Here is a 24,159-nt window from a genome sequence, read left to right as displayed (position 1 = left end):
TTCATCCTACACTGTAGGCCGGCTTCCAATGGGAAGCCCCTGAGGCAAGCACCTTGAAACACACCCTCTCCTCAAGAACTGCAGTTGTTGCTCCAAATCAAGCAAAAACTGCTCACAGTTGGCTTTAAAGCAATCAATCACCTTGCCCTCTCCTACCTCACTTTGCTACTCTCCCCTTTAACCCAGCCCGCACACTTCGCTCCTCTAAGCAAAACCTTTTCACTGTACCTTGCTCTCATCTATCTTGCTGCTAACCCAACCTCTCGCCTTTGTCCTACCTCTGGCATGGAACACCCTCGCTCCTCATATCCGACAGACAATTATTTTCCCCCTCTTCAAAACCTTATTGAAGACACATTTCCTCCCAGAGGTCTTCCCTGACTAAGTCCTCCTTTCCTCTCCTCCCATTCTCTTATGCGTCGTCCTGACTTGATCCCTTTATTCGTTCCCCCCTTCCAGCCACACAGCACTTAAGTCCATATCTGTAATCTATTTATTTATATTATATGTCTGTCTCCCCCTCTAGACTGTAAGCTAGTTGTGGGCAGGGAATGTGTTTGTTCATTGTTATGTTGTACTCTTCCCAAGTGCTTAGTACAGTGCTCTACACACAATAAGTGCTTAATAAATATGACTAACTGACTGGCTGACTAACACCCTCAGAGGGGAGCACATGGTGTGGGGGCCGGTGGTTCAAAAAGACAGGTTGTCCAGCTCAAATCGGAACCAACAAATGTGGGAAGGGGACTGGGGAGGGGAACCAGTGACTCTAGAGTAAGTATTGGGAGGTTGGCAGGACTTCCAAGAAGAGATGTCCTTAAGGCCAGAGGAAACGCAAGGCCACAGAGAAGGAGAGAGGGTGGGGCAGTGGAACCAGTTGCCCCAGCTCTGAGCAGACCTACTGCAGGAAACTGGAACTGGAATCTCCTCATTCCTTTCCCAGGTCCACACACCCAGGGCCCTGTGCCCACCATTTTTTAAAAATTGTATTTGTTAAGTGCTTAGCTATATGCTAGACACTGTACTAACCCTAACCCTAATCCTAACCCTAACAGTTACCTGAACCCAACTCTAACTCTAACCCTAACCCTGACCCTTACCCAAACCCCAACTCTAACCCTAAGCCTAATGCTTTAGGTTCATGGTTTGAATGGAACAGGGGGCAAAGCAACTTTTTCCCCACCTCAGAGTGGCCATATGTCTGAGGCTGGGCCTTGCCCCAAAGGGACTGAGCTATTTGCAGGAACCTTGATCTCCCCAGTTCCATCAAAACTAGGAGTTGGAATTCAAAGGAGAGGCTCACACAACCGCTTTCACTCTATCCTTGTTTCCCTCCCTTTGCAAAATGTATTTCTGTTCCTACCATGATTCATTCATTCATTCATTCAATCGTATTTATTGAGCACTTACTGTGTGCAGAGCACTGTACTAAGCGCTTGGGAAGTACAAGTTGGCAACACATAAAGACGGTCCCTACCCAATAGTGGGGTCACAGTCTAGAAGGGGAAGACAGAGAACAAAACAAAACATATTAACAGAATAAAATAAATACAATAAATATGTATAAGTGCAATAAATAAATAAGTAGAGTAAGAAATATGTACAAACATCTATACATATATACAGGTGCTGTGGGGAAGGGAAGAAGGTAAGGCGGGGGGGATGGAGAGGGGGAGGAGGGGGATGTTACCCTTCTCAGGGTTGCACCTGAAGAGTTTCCAGTACTCTACCAGTCTTGAATACAGGAGGGAGAGTCAAGCAGAGGCCTACCTATTCTACTCCTAGCTTGGCCAGTGGCTAGTGAGTGGAAAGCAATCTGCTACAAGTCAAAACTCACCTGTGCTGGGAAGAAGCATCATGGGAGAGAGGCAAGGTCAGAGACTCAAATATACTGCATGGAAGGTGGTAAACCACTTCTGTATTTTTATCATGAAAACTCTATGGATCCACTACCAGAACGATTGCAGATGGAGGTAGGGTGTTCTGGGAGAGATGTATCCATGGTGTCACTATGAGTGGGAGATAACTCGACAGCAAAAGACAAGACAAGACTGTGGTATTAAATCTTTGTTCTCACCCCACAAAAAGCCTCCTAGCTGTGGTGAGTGGAAAGATTCTTCCACATTGAGTGCACACAATGAGGAGTTGATCGGATGTCTCCTGCCTGATGTTATTAAAGCAAATACCCCAGAAAGAGCAAGTCAAGATCAACTGGTCACTTGTCACAAAGAGAGCCAGCAAACAATGGTGAGGGTAGCCTGCTAGTCAGTTGCATTTATTGAGTGCTTACTTTGTGCAGAGTACTGTACTAAGCTCTTGGTAGAGTACAATAGACCAGTAATAATACTAATGATGTGTATCTGTTAAGTACTTAATATGTGCCAAGCCCATTCTAAGCTCTGGGATATCTACAGAGTAATTAGGTTGTCCCAGGTGAGGCTCATATTCTTAATTCCCACTTTACAGATAAGGAAACCGAGGCCCAGAGAAGTGAAGTGACTTGCCCAAAGTCAAACAGCTGACAAGTGGCAGAGCCAGGACTAGAACCATGACCTCTGACTCCCAAGCCCGTGCTCTTTCCACTAAGCCACAGTGCTTCTCTCAATAAGCAAACATATTTCCTGTCCACATCAGCTTACAGTCTAGCCTGTGACCACACCAGCCCTGAGAGGAGATTATTTGATAGGAATGTCCAGGTTCACCCAACAGAGCTGGGCCTAGGCTGGGCCTGGTGCTCCGGTTATCTGGTTGCCACCCTGTGGGCCTCAGCATCCTAAGCAGGCAGAACCCATTTGGACCGGTCCTGCCTCTGGGGGTTACCCATCCGCCTTCTTATCAAACAAACCAAAAACTCCACATCATTGGCTTTAAAACACTCCACCACCTGTCCCCTCCTACCTCACCTTGCTACTCTCCTACTACCCAGCCCACACACTCCGCTCCTCTAGTGCTAACCTTCTCACTATGCCTCAGTCTCGCTTATCTAGCCACTGTCCCCTTGCTCACGTCCTGTCTCTAGCCTGAAATGCCTTCAGTCCTCAAACAATAATAATAATAATAGCATTTGTTAAGCACTTACTATGTGCAAAGCACTGTTCTAAGTCTAGGGTGGTTACAAGGTGATCAGGTTGTCCCACGGGGGGCTCACAGTCTTCATCCTCATTTTACAGATGAGGTAACTGAGGCACAGAGAAGTTAAGTCACACAGCTGGCAAGCGGCAGAGCTGGGATACGAACCACTTTAAAGCCTTATTGAAGGACCATCGCCTCCAAGAGGCTTTCCCAGACTAAGCTCCCAGCCTTTCTTTTTCTCCCACTCCCTTCTGCATCTCCCTGACTTGCTCCTTTTTTTCTTCCCCTCTCCCAGCCTCACAGCACTTATGTACATAGCTGTAATTTATTTATTTGTGTTGATGTCTGTCTCCTCCTGTCTAGTCTATAAACTCATTGTGAGCAGGGAACGTGTCTGTTCATTGTTGTATTGTACTCTCTCAAGCACTTAATACAATGCTCTGCACACAGTAAGTGCTCAATAACTACGATTGAATGAATGAATGAATGAATGAATGGATGCCTGACTTCTCCCTAGGCCCCTGCTCCTTGCTCACAGCAGGACTGGACTGGAAGTCAAGAAAGCCAGAGTCAGGTTGGTTTCAGAGCATAAGTGGGATAAGCTGTCGCTTCAGTGTATGTGATGTTCACCCCACTCTCAGCCTCACAGGATTTATGTACATAGCTGTAATATACTCATTTATTTCAATGTCTCCCCCTCTAGACTGTAAGCTCCTTGAGAGTGGGGAGTGTGTCTACCAACTCTGTTGTACTCTCCCAAGAACTTAGAACAGTGCTCTGCACATAGTGAGTGCGCAATAATTGATTCACAGTACCATGCAGCAGACATGGCAGTGTGCCTTCTGACCCTCCCCAAATGGTCACAAGAATAATAATAATAATTATGGTATTTGTTAAGCTCTTAGTATGTGCAAGGCACTGTATTAAGCGCTGGGGTGAACATAAGCAAATTGGGCTGGATATAGTCTCTGTCCCCCATGGGGCTCTCAGTCTTAATCCCCATTATACAGATGAGGTAATTGAGGCCCAGAGAAGTGAAGTGACTTCCCCAAGGTCACACAGCAAACAAGTGGCAGAGCAAGAATTAGAATCCAGGGCCTTCTGACTCCCAAGCCTGTGTTGAGACCTCACCAAAATGGCCACCACAAATACCTCTTTTTTATGGTGTTTTGTTTTTGGATTTTATAGTTTCATTACATGCTTACTATGTGCCAGGTACTCATCATCATCATCAATTGTATTTATTGAGCGCTTACTGTGTGCAGAGCACTGTACTAAGCACTTGGGAAGTACAAGTTGGCAACATATAGAGACAGTCCCTACCCAACAGTGGGCTCACAGTCTAAAAGGGGGAGACAGAGAAAAAAACCAAACATACTAACAAAATAAAATAAATAGAATAGATATGTACAAGTAAAATAAATAAATAAATAAACAGAGTAACAAATATGTACAAACATATATACATATATACAGGTGCTGTGGGGAAGGGAAGGAGGTAAGATGGGGGATATGGAGAGGGGGACGAGGGGGAGAGGAAGGAAGGGGCTCAGTCTGGGAAGGCCTCCTGGAGGAGGTGAGCTCTCAGTAGGGCCTTGAAGGGAGGAAGAGAGCTAGCTTGGCGGATGGACAGAGGGAGGGCATTCCAGGCCTGGGGGATGACGTGGGCCGGGGGTCGATGGTGGGACAGGCGAGAACGAGGTACAGTGAGGAGATTAGCGACAGAGGAGCAGAGGGTGCGGGGTGGGCTGGAGAAGGAGAGAAGGGAGGTGAGGTAGGAGGGGGCAAGGTGATGGAGAGCCTTGAAGCCCAGGGTGAGGAGTTCCTGCCTGATGTGCAGATTGATTGGTAGCCACTGGAGATTTTTGAGGAGGGGAGTAACATGCCCAGAGCGTTTCTGGACAAAGACAATCCGGGCAGCGGCGTGAAGTATGGATTGAAGTGGGGAGAGACAAGAGGATGGGAGATCAGAGAGAAGGCTGATGCAGTAGTCCAGACGGGATAGGATGAGAGCTTGAATGAGAAGGGTAGCGATGTGGATGGAGAGGAAAGGGCAGATCTTGGCAATGTTGCGGAGCTGAGACCGGCAGGTTTTGGTGACGGCTTGGATGTGAGGGGTGAACGAGAGAGCGGAGTCGAGGATGACACCAAGGTTGTGGGCTTGTGAGACGGGAAGGATGGTAGTGCCGTCAACAGAGATGGGAAAGTCAGGGAGAGGGCAGGGTTTGGGAGGGAAGACAAGGAGTTCAGTCTTGGACATGTTGAGTTTTAGGTGGCAGGCAGACATCCAGATGGAGATGTCCTGAAGGCAGGAGGAGATGCGAGCCTGGAGAGAGGGGGAGAGAGCAGGGGCAGAGATGTAGATCTGGGTGTCATCAGCGTAGTGTACTGTACTGTACAGGTACTGTACTAAGAGCTAGGATAGATGCATGCTAATCAGGTTGGACACAGTCCGTGTCTCACATAGAACTCACACTCTTAATCCCCATAGAACTCACAGTCTTAATCCCCATTTTGCAGATGAGGTAACTGAGGTATGGAGAAGTGAAGTGACTAGACCAAGGTCACACAGCAGATGAGTGGCAGAGTCAGGATTAGAACCCAGGTCCTCCTCTATTAGGCCATGCTGCTTCTCAATTTATTAAGGATTTACTCTGTGCCAGCACTGTATTAAGTGCTGATCACTGAACTAAACGCTCATCAGGATGGCCACCACAAACGCACAAAGACCTCATCAAGGTGGCTGTGCGAAGAACTGCCATGCCTCCCTATATCCCTCCATCACATGCCTGGAAGCCAGTTTTAGTTTTTTTCACTGGGAGGATCCTCTGTTTCCTGAACCATCCCTAACAGCCTTCCTCTTGCTGCCCCATGAAGTAAAAAATGAATCTGCTCGAAAAGATTTTGGTTTTGTTTAACATTTATATTTTCTTTATTATTATTTGTCATTAATTTAGTTATGCTCCCTACCGCTTGGTACAATATGCTACACAAAGAAAGGGCTCAGTAAATGTCACTGATAGATTGATTGATTGATTGATTAGTGCCGGGAAGCTGCACAATGGCAGGAAGCAGTGTTACTTGAGGAACTCTGAACTATGAGTGCTTTGCTCTCTCTGCTCTGGGAAAGGAGGGTGGGTGGGTGGGCCGTCCGGGGATCTGGATTCTATCAGTCAATCAATAGTATTTATTGAGCATTTACTGTGTGCAAAGCATTGTACTAAGTGCTTGGGAGAGTACAACCCACAATTTAACCGACAGATTTCCCTCTCACAAAGAACTCACAGTCTAGAGGGGGAGTCAGACATTAATATACATAAATAAATTATGGATTTGTAAATAAATGCTTTGGGGCTGGGACAAGGTTCAGTTCTCATCATCTTGCCCCCTCCTACTTCACCTCTCTTTCTTTCCTTCTACAACCCAGCCTGCATACTTCACTCCTCTAGTGCTAGCCTTCTCACTGTGCCTTGATATTGCCTGTCTCACCCCGGACCCTTGGCCCACATTCCTGCCTCTGGCCTGGAATGCCCTCCCTCCTCAACAGACAATCCAAAATCCAACAGACAATTATTCTCTCCACCTTCAAAGCCTTATTGAAGGCACATCTCCTCCAAGAAGCTTTCCCAGACTAAGCCTCACTTTTCCTCATCTCCCACTCCCTTCTACATCACCCTGACTTGCTCCCTTTGCTCTCTCCCCAGCCCCACAGCATCTTATTTTATTTATTTATATTGATATCTGTCTCCCCACCTCTAGACTATGAGCTTGTTGTGGGCAGGGAATATCACTATCTACTGTTGATTTGTACTTTCTCAAGTGCTTAGTACAGTGATCTCCATAAAGTAAGAGCTTAATAAATACAACTGAATGAATGAATGAATGAATGAACTCTCACTTTGGAGAAGGTGGGCAGGAGGAGTGTATAGGGGGCCCCATGGTCACACAGAGTGGAGTCTAGGTCCTCCACATGTTTTGTTTTGTTGTCTGTCTCCCCCTTCTAGACTGTGAGCCCGTTGTTGGCTAGGGACCGTCTCTATATGTTGCCAACTTGTACTTCCTAAGTGCTAGTACAGTGCTCTGCAAACAGTAAGCACTCAATAGATACGATTGAATGAATGACTTGAATGAATGGATAAACCTGGAGTCTCCACTCCCCTTTGGCCCAGAGGTAGCGGAGCAGACAGCTTTTGGGGGCTGGGGGTGTGAACAGTTGAATTGGTAAGGATTCCAGAGAGGGGGCTATGATAAGAGTTTGGGACGGTGTTCCCCTCACCGCTCAACACCAAAATAGGGCTCACCTGGAGGTCGGGTCTCCTTCCATCCCTGGTGGTCACTGCCCTTGTCCTTGTCCTGGGTAGAGGCCTGCCTTGCCCTTTGGCCTCGAGGTTAGCAATTTAGTGCAAAGGGAAGACTGAGGGAAGAAGGCTAAGGGTCAGGGTGGGAGGTTTAGGAGTCAACTAGACAGAATATTTAGATAATATCGGCCACCACATGGCATCATCATGCAGTCTTGTTTGCATCATATATCACAAGGAGAGGTGTGCGCGCCTCTCCTTGTAAGCGCTCAATAAATACGATTGATGATGATGATATCACAAGCACTCAGTAAGCGCTCAGTAAATACGATTGATGATGATGATATCACAGGGAGAGGTGGCCCGGGCCTCTGAACTCTCACTTCAAGGAATAAAATTCTCCGAAGCTGGCCCAGACTCTGACCAACCTGTTCCCATCTGTTTCTCAGCTGGGACTCTGATTCTACATGGTTCTGCCTTCTAGCATCTCAGATCCTCTGGTCCCTGCTTGCCCCAGGCACCAGGAAGACCTCCCAGGAGAGACTATTAAGTTCCCACATGCCATGTTGGTTTAGTTAGAGTGAGTTTCCTCTGATAGTTGAGTTGTGGATTATGACAAGTGATAAGTAGTCAATCTTCCCTGTCTTCTGGGTTACCTCAGAGCTCCACCTTGCCCCAGTCCCCTGTACCTTGCTCTCTGCGCTTAACCCCTCCCCTCCGCCTTCTGCTTTCTGGGCCCCATTCCCTGACCACTGCCCCCAACCCCATCCTTCACTTGCCCAATTCTCTGCTTGCCTCCCCCAGTTCTCAGGTAAGCTGGGCTGGGGGCAGTTTGGTCTGAGCCCAGAGCAAGAAGCATGGCAGCAGGGAGGGTGAGAATTCTTTTTCCCCCATGGCAGGATCTTGGGGACAATGTTACTTGCCATCTACCTGACTCACAGGTATGATGTGATTAACCGATCAATCAATCAATCAGTCATATTTTTTGAGTGCTTACTGTGTGCAAGCACTATACTAAATGTTTGAGAAAATACAATACAACAGAGTTAGTAGATACGTTCCCAGCCCACAAGGAGTTTATAATCTAGACAGGGAGACAGACGACAGACATCAAAATAAATTGTGGGTACATACATAAGTGCTGTGGTACTGAGAGTAGAGTGAATAACAAGTGCTTAAAGGGGACAAATACAAGAGCAGAGGAGACACAGAAGAGGGAGAAGGGAAAATGACAGCCTGGTTGGAGAAGGTCTCTTGGAGTAGATGTGTTTTGAATAAGGCTTTGAAGGCAGGGAGAGTCATGGTCTATCTTATATAAAGCAGGAGGGAGTTTCAGTCCTGAGGCAGAACAAGTGCGAGGGATTGGCAGTGAGATAGATGAGATCGAGGTGCAGTGAGTAGGTTGACATTAGATGAATGCAGTGTGTGGACTGAGTTGAAAAAGGCATCATTGCCATTGCCATTAGCCTTGAGAATTCCCTGCCTGGCAGTGACCCATGCCCTCCCTCCTTATCCAAGGGCTCCTCACACTGGAATTATCATTATTATTATTGTTATTGTTATTTCAGCAGGTAACCGTCAAAGTCGAAGCTGAGGAAAATTTATTTGTTGCCAGTCAGGACTGACCTTGTTTCCCAGAGCTCTGAGCTTCTCAGCCAGTCAGGCTCCCGGACAGTGTGGCAAACACACCCCTTCACACACCCTAGGATCCTTTCCCCTCTCACATGAGCCGTGATCGGTGTCCTGAGGGAGGCTCCCTTGCTTGCTGGTCTCAGCACCAATGCCGTGCCCTACAATTGGCTTCTCTTACCTGCTCCTAGCACTGGTGGTGGTCCTGGGCACTTCTTGTGAGGACCGGGTCCAGATGAGAGAAATCCTTGCTTTCCTGCAGCATTTCCAGGGGATGGTTGGGGTATTTGCTTTCTAATTCTCCTGCTCCAGCTGGATCCTGCTTCTCCTGGCTCCCAGCATCCTGCCGTTGGGTCTTGAGGAGGCCTCCTCTGAGCTTCCCCAGATGCCAACGGGGGCGGTCACCTCTGAAAAGACTCCGTGGGACTCTAGGCCAGCCCGATTAGCACATGTCCAATTGGGGCAGGGAACTATCTCGCTTCAGCTTTTAGCCTCTGATTGCTGGATCAGGGCTGGGCCTGGGGCCTGGGAGTGGGGGTGGGCTGGGGTCCCGGGTTCTGCCTTGCTGACCATTTCTCCTGGCCTGAGGGGGCTCAGAAACTGGACAGTTGAAATCGAAAAGAATTGACTTTGGTTGTGGGCCACAGGCCTTCCTGCCCCTCCCTCCGCCCACACTTCCTCAGAAAAGGCTTCCCCTGGGGGTCCTCCTTCCCCTTTCGTCTCTCCTCCCTGCCAGTGATAGCCAGCAGGTCTCTGGCTCCCAGTCTCGGCTCCCACCTTCCTGAGCAATGGCGGCCAAGCCCCTCATTGTGCAGAATGAATGGCAGTTAACTGCCTACTGTTCCCCTGGTCTTCCTGCCAGCCCAAAGGGTCCAAAGAAGAACCGTTACTTGGCGCAAACAATGGGATCCTTAACAATAGTCGAGAGGAAATGGAACTGAGACCAGAAAGAATGAGGCATTGCAAAAATAACTCCAGTTTTTCGTGCCCGCCGGCTAGCTAGCCAGCCAGCAGCCGGACAGCCTGGAACGCTCTTTCTCTTCGCATCTCTGCAAACTGGTAAGGCGGTTGCTGCTTCTTTGTCAACCCCCGCCTGGAGCCAGGCCAGCCCCAAACCTCTCACATCGTGAATTTTAGCTGTGTTCCACCTTCACAACATTGCTAAAATCCACCCTTTCCTCTCCATCCAAACTGCTTCAACCTTAATACAGTCACTAATCCTCTCCCGCCTTGATTACTGTATCAGCCTCCTTGCTGGCCTCCCAGCCTGTTGTCTCTCCCCACTCCAGTCCATATTTCACTCTGCTGTCTGGATCATTTTTCTCGGACCATTTTTTTTACAAAAGCATTCAGGCCACGTTTCTCCACTCCTCAAGAAACTCCAGTGGTTGCCCATCCACTTCCACATCGAAAAAAACCCTCCTCTCCATTGGCTTTAAAGTATTCAATCACCTTGGCCTGTCCTACCTCACTTCCTTATTCTTCTACTATTACCCAGCTCACACACTGCACTCCTGTAATGCTAACCTTCTCACTGTACCTCGATCTCATTTACCTCACCACTGACTTCTCACCCACATCATCCCTCTGTTTTAGAACGCCCTCCCTTCTCAAATCTAACAGACGATTACTCTCCCCACCTTCAAAGCCTTATTGAAGGCACATCTCTTCCAAGAGGTATTCCCTGTCTAACCCCCACCCCGTTCCTCTTCTTCCTCTTCCTTCTGCATCACCCTGACTTGCTCCCTTTATTCATTGCACCTCCCAGCCCTGAGCACTTATGTGGATATCTGTAATTTATTTATTTATTTATAATAATGTCTCTCTCCCCCTCTAAACTGTGAGCTCATTGTGGGCAGGGAATTTGTCTGTTTATTGTTATATTATTCTCTCCCAAGCACTTAGTACACAGTAAGCACTTAAAAAATATGATTGAATTAATAATAATAATAATCGTGGTATTTGTTAAGCACTTAACTATGTGCCAGGCACTGTACTAAGCACTGGGGTGGATACAAGTAAATCAGGTTGGGCACAGTCCCGCTCCCACACAGGGCTAGCAGTCTCAATCTCCATTTACAGATGAGGTACTTGAAGCACATAGAAGCCCAAGGTCACACAGCAAACAAGTGGCAGAGCTGGGATTAGAACCCAGAATTTTCTGAATCCCAGACCTGTTCTCTATCTACTACACTATGCTGCTTCTCATGAATGGAGGCTTGGGGCTCTCATGCAGGAAAAAGGAGCACTGGCTGGCCACTGTGACGCCTCACCAGGGGACGACCCCCAAGTTGGCCTTGTCGACCACCTCAAGCCTTCAGAGAGTAGGCAGACGGTCAGTTTTGGATCCCTCCCTGGACAGGCACCTGTTCCATAAAGAGGCCCCTCAGTCTCCTGAATCTCAGCCCCCACCCTGGAGAACGCCATTTCCTCTCCTCAGGCAGCAGCATCGCCAACCTTTCTCGGAAACAAAAAAATCTCATTTCCAGCTCATTTCCGTCTGGTCTGGCAAAGCTGCCCTCTGAAAAAGCTACCCATTAGGGCCAAGCTAAGAAGAACCATGCCAGTCTCCTGGCATGTTAATAATAATAATAATAATAATAATAATAATAATAATAATAATAATAATAATAATAATAATAATTGTGGTACTTGTTAAGTTCTATGTGTCAAGCACTGGTCGAAGCATAGGGGAAGATACAGGATAATCAGATTCATTCATTCATTCAATCATATTTATTGCGCACTTACTGTGTGCAGAACACTATACAGTCCGTGTCTCACACAAGGGCTCCCAATCTAAGTAGGGAGGAGAACAGGTATTGAGTCCTCAGTTTACAGATGAGGTAACTGAGACATAGAGAAGTGAAGTGATTTGCACAGGTTTGCACATCAGGAACATGAAGGAGCCGGGGTCAAAACCCAGGTCCTCTGACTCCTAGACTCCTAGATCTTTTCACTAGGCCACGCGTATCAAAAGGGTATCTGGGGTTTTCACTCCTTGGACCAGCAGATTTCCAGTACAGTTTGGAAATGCTGGTGTGGTCTGGATGCTGGCTAAGGTTGTCACCCTCTTGGGCATGAGCTCTACCGAGAGATGGGACTAGGGCCTTGGAGCTCAGCATGGGCTTTTTAGAGCTTCTCAGGAGAAGCCGGTGTGGCCCGAAGCCCTCTCCCCAGCCCCTCTTGACCGGAGGTGGATGGGGCTCAATCCCTAGTTTGGAATCCAAGATCCAAATCTCAGATCTGCTCCCTGCCTCCCAGGACATGACGGATGGAGCCTGATGGGATGGAGGGGCTGGCACTAGGGGGGCATTCCCACCCTCTTGCTTTAAGTGATGAGACTCACACTGGGAGCCTCTTTTTCGTTTTCCTTAGAAAAAGCCCATCTTTCCTCTATGATCAATCCATAGACAGAAAGCGATGCAGAGAGAATTGGTTAACGGTCCTGGGGCAGAGAGCGCCTGGCCAGGAGGCATTGCCCTGCCTTGGGGGCGCAGAGGGCTGTACATTCTTCACCTGGGCACACTTGCCTCCCCATCTCCTTTACATCCATGGAGAAGCAGTGTGGCTCAGTGGAAAGAGCATGTGCTTTGGAGTCAGAGGTCAGGGGTTCAAATCCCAGCTCCACCAATTGTCAGCTGTGTAACTTTGGGCAAGTCACTTAACTTCTCTGTGCCTCAGTTACCTCATCTGTAAAATAAGGATTAAGACTGTGAGCCCCCCGTGGGACAACCTGATCACCTTGTAACCTCTGCAGTGCTTAGAACAGTGCTTTGCACATAGTAAGCACTTAATCAATCAATCAATCATATTTATTGAGTGCTTACTGTGTGCTGAGCACTTTACTAATCACTTGGGAAGTACAAGTTGGCAACACACAGCGATGGTCCCTACCCAACAGTGGGCTCACAGCCTAGAAGGGGGAGACAAAGAGCAAAATAAAACATATTAACAAAATAAAATAAATAGAATAGATATGTACAAGTAAAATAAATAAATAAATGGAGTAATAAACACATACAAACATATATGCATATATACAGGTGCTATGGGGAAGGGAAGGAGGTAAGGCGGGGGGGATGGAGACGGGGATAAGGGGGAGAGGAAGGAGGGGGCTCAGTCTGGGAAGGCCCCCTGGAGGAGGTGAGCTCTCAGTAGAGCCTTGAAGGGAGAAAGAGAGCTAGCTTGGTGGATGTGGGAAGGGAGGGCATTCCAGGCCAGGGGGATGACGTGGGCCGGGGGTCGACAGCGGGACAGGCGAGAACGAGGCACGGTGAGAAGATTAGCGGCACAGGAGTGGAGGGTGCGGGCTGGGCTGTAGACGGAGAGAAGGGAGGTGAGGTAGGAGGGGGCGAGGTGATGGACAGCCTTGAAGCCAAGGGTGAGGAGTTTCTGCCTGATGCGTAAGTTGATTGGTAGCCACTGGAGATTTTTGAGGAGGGGAGTAACGTGCCCAGAGCGTTTCTGGACAAAAACAATTGGGGCAGCAGTGTGACGTATGGATTGAAGTGGGAAGAGACAAGAGGATGGGAGATCAGAGAGGAGGCTGATACAGTAGTCCAGACGGGATAGGATGAGAGCTTGAACGAGGAGGGTAGTGGTTTGGATGGAGAGGAAAGGGCGGATCTTGGCAATGTTGCGGATCTGAGACCGGCAGGCTTTGGTGATGGCTTGGATGTGAGGGGTGAACGAGAGAGCAGAGTCGAGAATGACACCAAGGTTGCGGGCTTGTGAGACGGGAAGGATGGTAGTGCCGTCAACAGAGATGGGAAAGTCAGGGAGAGGACAAGGTTTGGGAGGGAAGACAAGGAGCTCAGTCTTCGACATGTTGAGCTTTAGGTGGCGGGCGGACATCCAGATGGAGATGTCCTGAAGGCAGGAGGAGATGCGAGCCTGGAGGGAGGGGGAGAGAGCAGGGGCAGAGATGTAGATTTGGGTGTCATCAGCGTAGAGATGATAGTTGAAGCCGTGGGGGCGAATGAGGTCACCAAGGGAGTGAGTGTAGATCGAGAACAGAAGAGGACCAAGAACTGAACCTTGAGGAACTCCCACAGTAAGGGGATGGGAGGGGGAGGAGGAGCCTGCAAAAGAGACTGAGAATGAATGACTGGAGAGATAAGAGGAGAACCAGGAGAGGACGGAGTCTGTGAAGCCAAGGTTGGATAGCATGTTGAGGAGAAGGGGGTGGTCCACAGTGTCGAATAAATGCCGTCATTATTATTATTATTTCTGAGATATTCCAATTCTAGGGCCTGACAGCCCTTCAAGCCTCCATGCCCTGAGAGATGGCAAACAACAGGTCTTCTTGTTGCTCTGAAACTGTGGTGTCAATCAATCAATCAATCCTATTTTCTGTGGGGTTGGGCTTCTGTGTGATGGCTGGACATCCTTCACCTGGGCACGCTATTTCCAAGATATTCCAGTTCTAGGGCCAGACCTGACAGCAGTTCAAGCCTCCAGGCCCTGAGTAACAGCAAATCAACAGGTCTTCCCGCCCTCCTGAAGCTGTGGTCTCAGTCAATCAATCACTCTATCTTTTGAACAGTTACTATGTGCAGAGCACTGTACTAAATGTTTGAGAGAGTATGATACAACAGAGTTTGTAGACACATTCCCTGCCCACTAATGAGCTTACAGTCTAGAGGAGGAAACTATGAGCCCATCTTCTAGACTTAGTAAAGTGCTTAGTAAGCGCTTAGTAGAACACTTAGTACAGTGCTCTGCACACAGTAAGTGCTCAATAAATAGAATTGATTGAATGAATGAATGAATGAATAGACGGTGAGCCCGTTGTTGGGTAGGGACTGTCTCTATTTGTTGCTGAATTGTACTTTCCAAGCACTTAGTATTCTGCTCTGCACACAGTAAGCGTTCAATAAAAGCGATTGAATGAATGACAGACATTAATACAAATAAATAAATTACCCATGTTTTTATGGTATTTGTTAAGAGCTTTCTACGTGCCAGACACTGTACTAAGCGCTGGGTACATACAAGCTAATTGGATTGGACACAGTCCCTGTCCTACATGGGTCTCACAGTTTTAATCCCCATTTTACAGATGAGGTAACTGAGTCACAGAGAAGTTAGTGACTTTTCCAAGGTCACACAGCTATGTTTGTACATATTTATTACTCTATTTATTTATTTATCTTACTTGTACATATCTATTCTATTTATTTTATTTTGTTAGTATGTTTGGTTTTGTTCTCTGTCCCCCCCTTCTAGACTGTGAGCCCACTGTTGGATAGGGACTGTCTCTATATGTTGCCAACTTGTACTTCCCAAGCGCTTAGTACAGTGCTCTGCACACAGTAAGCGCTCAATAAATACGATTGATTGATTGATTGATTGACAAGTGGCAGAGTCGGGTTTAGAACCCAGTTCGTCTGCCCAGGTTCTTTTCACTAGGCCACACTGCTTATATATGTAAATACTGTGGGGCTGAGGGTGGGGTGAATAACAATCTTCATCCAGCTCTGAACCTTCCACTCACCCCTCACAATAATAATAATTGTGGTATTTGTTAAGCACTTACTTTATGCCAAGCACTGTTTTAAGCAATGGGGTAGATGCAAGATAATTGGGATGGACATAGTCCCTGTCCCACAGAGAGCTCACAGTCTTAATCCCCATTTTACAGATGAGGGCTCTGAGGCACAGAAATGTTAAGTGACTTGCCCAAGGTCACACAGTAGACAAGTGGCAGAGCCAGGATTAGAATGCTGTTCCTTCTGATTCCCAGGCCCGTTCTCTATTCCCTAAGCCATGCTGCACTCCAGCCGATCTGTCCCCAAAGGGAGATTCCCAGGGCATCTCCCAGGTCATTCACTGCCCTTCATCAAAGGGCATCCTGAGTCTCCCATGGCAGAGATGAACCCCCTCCCCCGAGCTTCTGGATTGGGGGGTTTCTGCCAACCCTAAGTAATCTGCGCCCAGTCCCACGGGTTCTTTGGGGGAGGGGTATTGGTCGGGCACAGATGATTATTCCACAGGCAGATGGGTTTTCCTTGCCCCCACTATTGCCTCAGGGTAGGAGCCCCAGGCCAGGGTGGTGAAGGGGAGCCTTGGACCAAGAGACTGGCACCACCGATGCTGCGTGTCTGTAGAGGCTGCCACTATAGGGCTGTGGATTCTCTGCCTATACAGGTTGGCACTCCAGGGCTGAGTTCTCATTCCATACATGCTGGCAGTCCAGGACCATGGGCTCTCTGTCCGTATGGACTGAGATTTTGCTCAGGGAACCTTTCTCCCCGTCCCCACCCACCTGCTGGCCAACCAAGCGGATTCAGTCCCACTTGAAGTCACATAAATTAAGAACACTGACACATGTGACATTCCAGAAAGTCCACAGTTCCATGTTTTTTGAGGGGGTGGTTAATGGTATTTGTTAAGCGCTTTTTTTAAATGGTATCTGTTAAGCGCTATGTGCCAGACAATGTACTAAGTGCTGGGGTAGATACATGTTAATCAGTCCACCCGGGGCTCACAATCGAAATTCCCATTTTACAGATAACTGAGGCCCAGAGAAGTAACTTGCCAAGGTCACACAGCAGACAACGTAGAGAAGCCGAGGTTATAAACCAAGACCTTCTGACTCCCAGGGCTCTATCATTCATTCATTTCATTCAATCATATTTATTGAGTGCTTACAGAATGCAGAGCACTGTGCTAAGCCCTTGGGGAAGTAAAATGCAGCATTAAAGAGAGACAATCCCTGCCCATAACACACTTACAGTCCAGAGCGGGGGGAAGACAGACATCCATACAAGTAAACAGAAATCAATATAAATAAATGAAATTGCAGGTATATACATAAGTGCTGTGGGGTGGGGAGCCTGAGGAAGAGCAAAGGGAGTGAGTCAGGGTGACACAGAAGGGAATGAGAGATGAGGAAAAATGGGACTTAGTCTGGGAAGGCCTCTTGGAAAAGATAGGCCTTCAGTAAGGCTTTTAAGGAGGGGGAGAGTAATTTTCTGGTGGATTTGAGGAGGGAGGGCATTCCAGGCCGGAGATAGGATGTGGGTGAGGGGACAGTGGTAAGATAAGTGAGACTGAGGCACAGTGAGAAGGTTAGCACCAGAAGAGTGAAGTGCGTGGACTGGGTTGTAGAAGGCGAGAAGGGAGGCAAGGTAGGATGATGCAAGGTGATGGAGAGCTTTAAAGCCAATAGTGAGGAGTTTTTGTTTGATACGGAGGTGAATAGGCAACCACTGGAGACTTTTGAAGAGGTGGGTGACATGCCCTGAACGTTTCTGTAGAAAGATAATCCAGACAGAGGAGCGAAGTATGTACTATAGTGGGGAGAGGCATGAGGTTGGGAGGTCAGAAAGGAGGCTGATGCAGCAATCTAGGCGGGATAGGATGAGTGATTGTTCTGTTCTCGATCTACACTCACTCTCTTGGTGACCTCATTCACTCCCACGGCTTCAACTATCATCTCTACGCTGATGACACCCAAATCTACATCTCTGCCCCTGCTCACTCCCCCTCCCTCCAGGCTCACATCTCCTCCTGCCCTCAGGACATCTCCATCTGGATGTCTGCCCGCCACCTAAAACTCAACATGTCCAAGTCTGAACTCCTTGTCTTCCCTCCCAAACCCTGCCCTCTCCCTGACTTTCCCATCACTGTTGACGGCACTACCATCCTTCCTGTCTCACAAGCCTGCAACTTTGGTGTCATCCTGGACTCCGCTCTCTCATTCACCCCTCACATCCAAGCCGTCAGCAAAACCTGCCCGTCTCAGCTCCACAACATTACCAAGATCTGCCCTTTCCTCTCCATCCAAGCCACTACCCTGCTCGTTCAAGCTCTCATCCTATCCTGTCTGGACTACTGTATCAGCCTCCTCTCCGATCTTCCATCCTCTTGTCTCTCCCCACCTCCATCCATACTTCACGCCGCTGCCCGGATTGTCTTTGTCCAGAAACGCTCTGGACATGTTACTCCCCTCCTCAAAAATCTGCAGTGGCTACCAATCAACCTGTGCATCAGGCAGAAACTCCTCACCCTCGGCTTCAAGGCTGTCCAACACCTCACCCCCTCCTACCTCACCTCCCTTCTCTCCTTCTACAGCCCAGCCCGCACCCTCCGCTCCTCTGCTGCTAATCTCCTCACCGTGCCTCATTCTCGCCTGTCCCGCGGTCGACCCCCGGCTCACATCATCCCCCTGGCCTGGAATGCCCTCCCTCCGCACATCCGCCAAGCTAGCTCTCTTCCTCCCTTCAAGGCCCTACTGAGAGCTCACCTCCTCCAGGAGGCCTTCCCAGACTGAGGTCCCTCCTTCGTCTCCCCCATGCCCCCTCTCCTTCCCCCCCACCTTACCTCCTTCCCTTCCCCACAACACCTGTATATATGTATATATGTTTGTACGTATTTATTACTCCATTTATTTATTTATTTTACTTGTACATATCTATTCTATTTATTTTATTTTGTTAATATGTTACGTTTTGTTCTCTGTCTCCCCCTTCTAGACTGTGAGCCCACTGTTGGGTAAGGGCTGTCTCTATGTGTTGCCAACTTGTACTTCCCAAGCGCTTAGTACAGTGCTCTGCACACAGTAAGCGCTCAATAAATACGATTGATTGATTGATCGATTAACGTGGTAGCAGTTTGGATGGAGAGGAAAGGGTGGATTTTAGTGATGTTGTGAAGGTGGAACCAACAGGATTTGGTGACGGATTGAATATGTGGGTTGAATGAAAGAGCGGAGTAAAGGACAACACCAAGGTTTTGGGCTTGTGAAACTGGACAGATGGTTGTGCCATCTACAGTTACGGGAAAGCAAAAGCGGACAGCTCATGGAGCCCATGGACACACGAATCCCTCTGGGATTTTACTGCCCATTTGATTCCAGCATAGGTAGGGGACTGTCTGCCACCCCCTCCAGGGGCATGCTGAGGTCAGAACTGGGAGACCTGCCCCCACCCAACCCAAAGCTGAGGCTGTGGCCTCTCCCTCTGGGCTTCTCCAGAGTTGTCCGCCAGTCAGCCTGGGGGCCAGGTTGTCCATCCCTGCCCTGCCCTGCCCTGCCTCTGTCCCTGCCTCAGGGACAGAGGCATTGCTGAAGCCCCACCCAATACTACTGCCTGAGTTCCAGACAAGGGCCCAGGGCCTGGTCTGGGAAGGGTGCGGTGCACGCAAGGTCAATCAGAGCTGTCGGTCAGTCAATCGTATTTATTGAACCCTTACTGGATAAAGATCACTGTACTGAGTGCTTGGGAAAGTGCAATAGAACAATAAACAGACACATTCCCTGCCCACCAGAGTTTACAGTCTAGACCTACAGTCTAGCCCCTGTCTTTCCCAAAAGGGAGAAGAGGCTCCTGGCTCTTGGCATTTTCTAGCCATTTCAACCAATCTGTGGTATTTATTGCATGCTTAATGTGTGCAGTGTATTGTACTAAGCGCTTGGGCGAGTACAGTAAAATAGAGTTGGCAGAAACGTTCCCCGCCCACAAGTAGTTTACAGTCTAGAGGACCAGTTTACAGTTTCAAGGGGAAGGAACTGGTTGGGCCGCACTAGGTGTGCTTTTTTCATTCATTCATTCATTCATTCATTCATTCATTCATTTATTCAATCATATTTATTGAGCACTTTCTGTGTGCAGAGCACTGTACTAAGTGCTTGGGAGAGTACATTGTTGCCCGCTGGAGAGTGGAGCAGTCAGCTGGGCCCTTGCCTGTTCTGGTCGGAAAACCGGAGCTGATCTGAGCTGGCAAACTCACAGCCGGACAGTGGGAGAGTGGGATGGAACTAATTGTTCCCTGGCCTGTGGACCTCAGCTTTGACGGTCACTTTTTCTGCGCTAAGAAAGTGTGTGAGTGTGTACCTATGTGTATTTGTGACGGTGGGCATGTTGGTGTGTGTGCATGTCTGCACATGCATACCTCTGCTTTTTGTGTGTACACATTTTGCTTTTGGTGTGGGGCATGCCTGCGTGTACATGCATGCTTGTGTGTGCATCTGTGTATGCATGTTAATGTTCCTGCCAATATACGATGTCTGTGCACATGGGTGCACATGCATGTGGTACATCTGATGTTTGGCCATGCCTCATGTGGTGGGACTGAGGGTATGCGCCCAGAAGTCATACATGTGATCTATGCATGTAGCATGGCCACATGTTCATGCATTCACTCATATGTGCATAAGTGTAGTAGTGTGCCTGCATACCTGTGGATGCCTGTGTGTAGGTGCATGCATGTGCCAGTTTGTGTGTGTGGCACATCATATGTGAGTGCATACACTTGGGTGTGTTCATATGCATCTGTGTGTGCACGTGTGAGTGAATGTATGTGTGTTCGAGGGGGTCCCTTTGTCTGTATGTACGGGCATAAGCATGAGGGGGAGGGAAAAGTCTCCAACTCCGTGCTTCTGCCTCTCTCCCTCTCTTTCCCCATGGGGATGAACACTTGACAAAAGTGTCAGAGTAGAAGGAACCGCTTTTCTCTTGCCCAAATAAGGTCGTGGCTGTGAACAGCAAGGGAAAGGAGGGACACTGCCTGGGCTCTTCATTCCCCTGTTCTAGCTTTATTTCCCATGCCAGAGCAGGGCAGAAGGCAGGATGGAAAATTCCTTGTCTTCCCGTTGGACTTTAAGCACACTCTAAGGGAAAAATCTTCCCCTAAATCATTGAACTAGACCCCTATACTAGCAGTTGCGGCGAGGGTCCTGGGTGGCCTCTCTTCGTGTGTCTCCATGACCCTGGGGGGCAGCCTATGGAGAGAGGGTCAAGCCATCCTAAGGAAGAGCCTCTAAGCTCCAGGCTCCAAGTAATGGCTGAGGTTCCACTTATGAAGTCCAAACATGGGCTGCCAGCTGCCTGGCAGAATCGCCAAGCGGGACCACAGAAAGGGCATGGGAGTGGAAGTCAGGAGACCCAGGTTCTTGTCTCAGCTCTGCCACTGGCCTGCCATATGGCCTTGGACAAGTCACTTCACCTCTTTGTGCCTCAGTCTCCACATCTGTAAAATGGGGATCATTCCTTACTCCACAGAGAGGTTGTGAAACTAAAATTGAGATAAATAATGTAAAATGCTTTGGGAAAAATAGCAGTCTACTAAAAAAATCGAGGTATTCTTGAATTAATTAATTAATCAAGTTAAATTTCTGCCAACAGGTGGACCAGCAAGTTAGGGACAAGATGTCATATTTCTCATGGATTCAGGCCTCTCCACCACCAGTCTCCTTTTTTGCTTTCCACTCTCCTTCCTCACTATCCTCCAGCTCCAGCTCTTACACTTTAGTCCTCTCAACCAATGTCCTAGCTTTTTCTCACTTCAGCTCTCTCATGTCCAGCCCGTTGCTCACTCCCTCTTTCTGGAATCCCCTCCCTGCTTCAAATGTGCCAAGCCACGTCCCTCCCTACCTTCAACACTTCCTAAAATGCACCTCCTCATCATCTTTTTTTTTTTCCTTTATGGTATTTGTTAAACACTTAGTTTTTGCCAAGCATTGTTCTACGCACTGGAGTAGATACAAGCTAATCAGGTTGGACACAGTCCCTGTCCCACAAGGGGTTCACAATCTTTACACTCATTTTTTTCAGATGAGGGAACTGAGGCAAAAGGGACTTAGGTGACTTGTCCAAAGTCAAACATCAGGCAAGTGGCAGAGCTGGCATTAGAACCCAGGTCTTTCTGGCTCCCAAGCTCGTACTCTATCCACTAGGCCACGCTGCTTATCAATTAACCAATCAATGGTAGTAGTAGTAATTGTTTTTATTCAGGACCAAGAGCCCGCAGAAAGGAATTAATTATAGTACCAATGGCTTGCCTAGTACCAGTTGCACTCTTGCCCCCGACAGTCATGTTAATAATAACTGTGGTATTTGTTAAGTGGTTACTATGTGCCAAGCACTGTACTAAGCACTTGGGTAGATACAAGATAATCAGGTTGGACACTGTTCCTGTCCCACATGGGGCTCACAGTCTTATTCCCCATTTTACAGATGAGGAAACTGAGGCAAAGAGAAGTCAAGTAACTTGCCCAAGGTCACCCAGCAGACAAGTGGTGCAACAGGGATTAGAATCCAGGTCCTTCTGACTCCCAGAACCGAGCTCTTCCCACTAGGCCACCCTACTTCTCCCACTGAATGACCATGCATGTGGCAGGGGCGCAGCCCTTTGCAAAGTGAACTGAAATGGAGGAAACTGTAAACGGGGTGGACAGAAGAAAAGCTTTAAAAACACAGCTCTACTATTTCCCCTTTTATCCTACAATTTCCCTATTTCTACTATTACTACATCGGTCTCCTCGCTAATCTTCCTGCCTCCTAACTCCAGTCCATACTTCACTCTGATGCCCAGATCATCTTTCTACAAAAAACCTGGGCATCCCCAGGGTGGCCCCAGCCTTGTTTGGCATTGGCTGGCCCCTGCTGTGGATCAGTGCTGTGAATGGAGGCCTCCCAAAACACAGCACTTGACATGAGTGACCAGCGACTCCAAGGTGGAGGAAATGTCTAGGCCTGCAATTAGAGGATTACATCTAGGGTCCGGTGGGACTGGGGCCCGGGGAACAGTATGGCCTTGTGGAGTCGGAGTCAGAGGATCTGGGTTCTAACCCCAGCTCTGCCACTTGTCTGCTGGGTGACCTAGTACAGTGCTAAGTGCTTAGTACAGTGCTAAGTGCTCAGTACAGTGCTCTGTACACAGTAAGTGCTCAATAAATACGATTGAATGAAAGTCACTTCACTGCTCTGGACCTCAGTTCCCTCATCTGCCAAAAGGGGATTCAGTATCTGTTCTCCCTCCTCCTTACACCATGAGCCCTATGTGGGACATGAGTATCTTGCATCTACCCCAATTCTTAACATATCAAAAGTGCTTAACAAATATTATTATTCTTACTATTGCTATCTGACCAGCTTGTGGCAGTGAATTCCCTGTGGTTATGGAGCTGAGCAGGCTGGATTCCCAGCCTATTGAAGGGTAGAGCTGGGGTAACCTCCAACATGGTTTAGTGGAAAGAGCACAGGCTTGGGAGTCAGAGGTCATGGGTTCTAATCCCAGCTCCGCCATGTGTCAGCTGTGTGACTTTGGGCAAGTCACTTAACTTCACTGTGCCTGTTACCTCATCTGTAAAATGGGGATTAAGACTGTGAGCCCCACATGGGACAACCTGATTACCTTGTATCTACCTCAGTGTTTAGAACAGTGCTTGGCACATAGTAAGCACTTAACAAATACCATTATTATTATCTCCTCTGGATCCCCCCATGGTGCGAAGTGTTGCCTGGTGACATTACTTTGAGATCGATCAATCATTGAATCAAATGTATTTATTGGGTGCTTATTGTGTGCAGAGTACTTTATTAAGTGTTTGAGAGAGTACAGTTTAACAATACAACGTACACATTCCCTGCCCACAATGAGCTTACATTCTAGAGGGGGAGACAGACATTAATACAAATAAATTATGGATATATACTTAAGTGCCATGGGGCTGAGAATGGGAGGAAATCAGGTCGACACAGAAGGGAGTGGGATAAAAGGGAATGACGGCTTAGTCAAGGAAGGCCGCTTGAAGGAGATGTGCCTTCAATAAGGCTTTGAACTGAGGGAGAGTGATCGTCTCTCAGACATGAAGAGGGAAGATGTTTTAGGCCAGAAGCAGAATGCGGGCGAGAGGTCCGTGACAAGATAAACAGTATTGAGGCACAGTGAGAAGGTTGGCATTAGAAGAGAGAAGTGTGAGGGCTGGGTTGTAGTAGGAGAAGAGTTAGGTTGGGTAGGAGGGGGCAAGGGGATTACTTCCTCAAGTGCCTTGAGGAAACATGGGCTGAACATTTTTGTAGAAAAATTATCCTGGCAGCAGAGTCACTAGTGGGGGGAGAGACAGGAGGCAGGGAGGTCAGCAAGGAGCCTGATGCAGTAGTAAAGACAGGATAGGATAAGTGTTTGGATTAATGTGCTAGCAGTTGGAATGGAGAGGAAAGGATGAATTTAAGTGATGTTGTGAAGGTTGAACTGACAGGACTTGTGATGGATTGAATGTGTGGGTTGAATCAGAAAGGATTCAAGTTTAATAATAACGATTGTATTTGTTAAGCGCTTACTACGTGCCAGGCACTGTTCTAATCACTTGGGTGGATACAAGCAAATCAGGTTGGACACAGTCCCTGTTCCACATTGGGTTCACAGTCTC

General features: G+C 48.1%; 1 non-coding gene across 1 annotated transcript; it reads left to right on the top strand.

Annotated features, from left to right (window-relative positions):
* Window positions 1-1,689: 1,689 nt before the first annotated feature.
* On the top strand, window positions 1,690-1,827 carry LOC119934067. The gene has a single exon (XR_005452855.1). It is a non-coding gene; the product is annotated as a small nucleolar RNA SNORA7 (small nucleolar RNA).
* The last annotated feature ends 22,332 nt before the right edge of the window (window positions 1,828-24,159 follow it).

Source organism: Tachyglossus aculeatus, chromosome 1 (genome assembly GCF_015852505.1).
Source record: "Tachyglossus aculeatus isolate mTacAcu1 chromosome 1, mTacAcu1.pri, whole genome shotgun sequence".
NCBI classification, from domain to species: domain Eukaryota; kingdom Metazoa; phylum Chordata; class Mammalia; order Monotremata; family Tachyglossidae; genus Tachyglossus; species Tachyglossus aculeatus.
This window is presented reverse-complemented; position numbering and strand designations above follow the sequence as displayed.